We start from the raw sequence: 5,320 nt of genomic DNA, 5'->3' as shown, positions 1-5,320 counted from the left end.
TAGTTATATTCCCCGTTTATTTCTGATTTTGCTGATATGGATAGTTTCTCTCTGCTTTTTAGTTAGTTTGGCTAAGGATTTGTCTATCTTGTTTATTTTCTCAAAGAATCAGCTCTTGGTCTCATTGATTCTTTGAATTGTTTTCTTTGTTTTTAATTCATTGATTTCAGCTCTGAGTTTGATTATTTCCAATCATCTACTTCTGTTGGGTGTGTCTGCCTCTTTTTTTTTTTCAAAGGTTTTTTAGTTATGCCTTTAAGTTGCTTGTATGAGATGTCTCAAATTTCTTTCTGGAGGCACTTAGTCTTATGAACTTTCTTCTTAGTACTACTTTCACTGTGTCCTATAGGTTGTGTAAGTTGTGCCATCATTTTCATTCAATTTTAGGAAGTCTCTAATTTATTTTTTTTTCTCCACTGATCCAGCTGTCATTGAGTACAGTGTTTGTTTAGTTTCCATGTGTATGTAGGTTTTTTGTAATTTCTGTTGTTGAGGTCTAGATTTAGGCCATAGCGGTGTGATAGGATACAAGAGATTATTTCGATGTTCTTGTATCTGTTGAGGCTTGCTTTGTTCCTGACTATACGGTCAATTTTAAAGAATGCTCTGTGAGGTGCTGAGAAAAAGATATTCTTTTGAGTTTGGGTGGAAAATTCTGTAGATACTATTAGGTCCATTTGATTTACAGAGAACCTCTGTAAGTGTCATTATTTCTGTATTTAAGTTCTGTCTAAATGATCTCTCCCTTGATGTGAGTGGAGTGTTGAAGTCCTCAACTATTAAGGAATTATGATCGGTGTGTGATTAAGCCTTAATAATGTTTCATTACAAATGCAGGTGCTCTTGTGTTTGGGCCATAGATGTTCAGGATTGTGATGTCCTCCTGGTGGATTTTTTTTTTTTTGATGAGAATAGAAAGTGTCCCTCCTCATCTTTTTTGATTAATTTTGTTTGAAAGTCTATTTTATTAGCTATGAGGACAGCTACCCCAGCTTGTTTTCTGGATCTCTTAGCTTGAAAATCCTTTTTCCAGACCTTTACTCTGAGGCTGTTTTTAATGTTCATTGCAAAGGTGTGTTTCAGGGATGCAGCAGAATGTTTGATCCTGTTTCTGCAACCATTCTGTTAGTCTGTGTCTTTTTATTGGAGAGTTGAGTCCATTGATGTTGATAGATAATAGTGACCAATGAATGTTAGTTCCTTTTATTGTCACGTTGGTAGTTTTGCTGTGTTTCTGTGATTGTTTTCTTTTACTTTTTCTTTGAGAGATGTATCAGTTTCTGCAATTCAGCACCTGAGATTCTCTCTTCCATCTCTTGTATTCTGTTGGTGATGCTTACCTTTGTGGTTCCTCGTCTTTTCTCTAAGTTCTCCAGCTCTAGGTTTTTCTCTGTGTTTTCTTCATTGATTCTAATTCTGTTTTCATGTCTTGCACCATTTTTTCCATCTGTTTGAATGTGGATTCCTGTCTTTCCATGGTGGCTTCTATTTTTTATTCATTTCTTCTCTATATGCCAGTTCTTCTGCCTCTATTTGTTTGGCTGTATTTGCCTTTATTTCTTTAAGAGCTTTTTTCATATACTCTTTATGTGCCTCTAATAACTGGATGAGCATATATTTGAGGTCTTTTTCCTGTATTTCCAATGAAATAGACTACCCATTGATTTTTGGGGTTGCTGGTGAAGCCATGATGTCCTGATTTTTGTTGTATGTGTTCTTATGCCAACCTCTAGCCATCTGCTTATCCATAACCCTTACAGTTTGTTCCTGGAGTCTATAGTTCACACTGGGTTTATCTTTCTCTGGTGTCTGGAGTATTCTTCAGGAAAATGAGAGAGGCTCACTGGTTCAAGAGTGGATATTGGTGTTTCAGCTGTAGGTAAGGGAGGAATGTCATGGGCACATATGTGCAAGTTCTGGCATGTGTGTGAAGTGTGCCTTGAAGGACATGGTGCTAGAACATGTAGATGCCTGGAAGGGTGGAGCTTTAGCGCAGGAGGGGGTGATAGCCCTGTTCATAGGTGCAATATGCATTATCAAGTGCCCTGAATACCTCAGTGGCCTACAGGCCTGTCGTACTGTTCTCCTGGTATTCAGATCTGTCCTGGCTCCAGGAATTGTTTGCATGGACTCCACTGATAGACCCACAGAATATGGGCTTCACTGCTTAAGAATGCCGTCCCAAGGATCCCTATGTTGCCCACAGTAGAGGTGTGGGTGGCAGGGATCCAGTGTCTGGCTGCTAGCATAGAGGGACCCTGGATCTAAGGCTCTGCACGCACTCACTTGAAAAGGCATTCACTTGCTCACAGGCCTAATCGGAAAGTATAGGAGTTCCCCCTGTTCTCTACTCTCAGGTTTGGGTCCAAAGAAGATCAGTCAGCTCAGTGGTGTCCACTGTTTGGCCACAGCGTAGGGAGACCAGTACTTGGGGCAGCTACCTCTGCTGTCTCAGTCACCAAGCATGGAGGCTCCTGCTTGGGGCAGCTGCCTCTGCCATCTCATTCACAGAGCACCATTTTGGCCTCTGCTGAGCAGGAAGGCCCATGCTTGGAGCAAGGAAAAGTGCAGGGTGATTGAATATTCATCACTCTCATTCCTGGGAGACATCCTCAGGTGACCTGGATCCAAACTGTCCCAGCTCATGGGTTGTCCCCTCTTGCCCAGGAAGTCTCAATGTTGATGTTCTGGTTTCAGATGTCCCTCCACTCACCCATTCAGAGTTTCGGATCCTGTGCTGCTCAGATATGGTGAGTACTGGTGGCTTCCATCCTGGACTCCCTGTAAGGCATTTTCTTAATTGGTGATTGCATCAGGTGGGGGGGGGCACCAATTCTGGTTGGGGCCATCCATGAACAGGTGATCATGAATTCTATAAGAAAGCAGAATGAGCAAGCTACAAGGAGCAAGCCAGTAAGCAGCACCCCTCAATGGCATCAGCTCCTGCCTCCACATTTCTGCCCTGTTTAAGTTCCAGTTCTGTCTTCCTTCAATGATGAACTATGATGTGGAAGTGTAAGCCAAGTAAGCCCTTTCTTCCCCAGCTGGCCATGGTGTTTCATAGCAGCAATAGAAACCCGAACTAAGACACTTAGATTTTTTTTTTTAATTTCTGTGTGAGAAATGTTTTGTAGTTTTTGATATGCAAATATCACACATTTTTTCCTATTATGTCTTTTATGTCTTTATGGTGCTTATCAGGATCAATTTACTTTCTTTACTTTTCTTTCTTTCTTGCTTGCTTGCTTTTTTTCTTTATTTTTATTTTTTTGAGATAAGTTTTCTCTGTGTAGCCTTGGCTGTCTTAAACTTGCTTTGTAGACCAGGCTGGCACCCAGCTTTTTATTTTTTTTAATAAATTTTAAAATTGAAATATAATTATATTACTTTATCTATTCCCTCCAGCATCTCCAATGGATAGGCTCCTTTTTGTTATTACACACACACACACAGAGAGAGAGAGAGAGAAAGAGAGAGAGAGAGAGAGTCACTCACGCACATTAATCTCTATAGGATTAACCCCTTTTCTTCTTTTTTCAAGATTTTCTTTCTTTCTTAGAATCGGACTATATTACCTCAAGATTTGCTTCTTCAAAAAGTGTCAAAGAAGGTATTCAATGGGCTACTTAAAGGTATAGATTAAGGATTTCAACTATACTGAGGAATTTTTAAGTCATTATTTTTTTAAATATTATTTATTCTCTTTCTATTTTGGTATAGTATCATAAAATCTCTAAATCTCTATTACATTTCTTTAATCTTTTATTCTATCTGTCCTACAGTTGAGTAATTTCTATTGACTTATCTTCTAAGTGATTCTTTTGTCTGCCATCTTGAGTATCCATGGCAACCCTTCCAATGGATTGTTTTTAGTTATCATTCAGCTCAATTCCAGAGCTTCCACTTGATTTTTTAAAAAAGACAACCAACATAACTTTGGCCACCAGATTGTTGACAAAGAAGCCAAAAGTGCATACCGGAGAGAAGGCAGCCACACCACCAAATGATGCTGAAACATCTGATGTCTCCCCTTAGAAAGGTGAAAGCAAATCGTCTTCTTTCATATCCTAGCTTCAGAGAGATAAAAAACCTCAACATTAAACCTGAAACTCGGAACTGCTAGAGCAAAAGACAGGGAGTCCTCCATACAGTGTAAGCACAGATAAAGACATTCTCAGTAGCTTTCTCGGTGCTCAGTAAATAAAGCCAGTATTTGACAAGTGAGATCTCATGAAACTAAAAAGCCTCTGTGCAACACAGGAAACAGTCATGTGGAACATATTTCAGATCAGGATTAAACTTTTGCTAGCTATACATTTGACAGAGGATTAATAAGAAGATTACACAAAATCTCAGTTAAAAAAAAACATAAGAAGAGTCTTCCATGAACAAAGTCATATCTCTCTTTCTCTCTCTCTTTTTTGGGTGGAGAGAAATTTAATATTGTTGCCTGAACATAGTGCCCAGCTCAGACCTTCATAGGACAGGGTGAAAGGGAAAGAGGCAACACCTGTCAGCAGCTGCCACAGAAGGTAGGAGAGAAGCCCGTAAAGATAAAAGTTCCCAACTAGTACTCCAGAGCCATGTCTTGCTGCTGCTAATATGATTTCTCCTCACTGTCATGGTCATGGTCTCTGAAATAATAAACAAGCCCCCAATTAAATGCACATTTTTAAAATAAGCAGTATTGGTCATGGTGTCTTTTCACAGCAATAAGAACAGTAACTATGACAGGTCCTTATAGGGAGTCTGCCACTATTGTTTTGTTAAATAGTCACAGTGTCAAACTGCACTCTAAATATTTATATTTCTATAATAGTGATGTTCTCAAATCTGGGGTCAGAGGGCCCTTCAGAGACGGTGCACCAACCAAGGACCATACATCGAAGACCTATGTCCCCTGCTGCAATGTGGCAAATAAGCAACTTGGTCTTCATGTGAGTTCCCTAGTAAAAGGAGCAGGAGCTGTCTCTGACATGGACTGTTGCCTGCTCTTTGATGACTTCTTCCTTGCCAGGCCACAGAGGAAGAAGATGCAGTCAATCCTGATGAGACTTGATAGGATAGGGTCAGTTGGAGGGGGAGGAAGGCTTCCCCCTTCTGAGGACTAGGGAAAGAGAATGGGGTGAAGAGGGAGGGAAGATGGGACTGGTATGAGATGAGGGAGGAAACTATGTTTGGGATGTAAAGTGAATAAATTAAAAAAAATAAATTTGAGTAAAAAAATGAACAGTGCTATTCTCATCGAGGTCAGAGAAGCTTTTGTTTTGAATGGGTAATGTTTAAGGCACAGACTCATAACTGGTCAATATGCTAAGAA

Source organism: Psammomys obesus, unplaced genomic scaffold (assembly GCF_907164565.1).
Source record: "Psammomys obesus unplaced genomic scaffold, mPsaObe1.curated_primary_1811, whole genome shotgun sequence".
NCBI classification, from domain to species: Eukaryota; Metazoa; Chordata; class Mammalia; order Rodentia; family Muridae; genus Psammomys; species Psammomys obesus.
The sequence above is the reverse complement of the archived record's forward strand: the minus strand, read 5'-3'. Positions refer to the sequence as shown.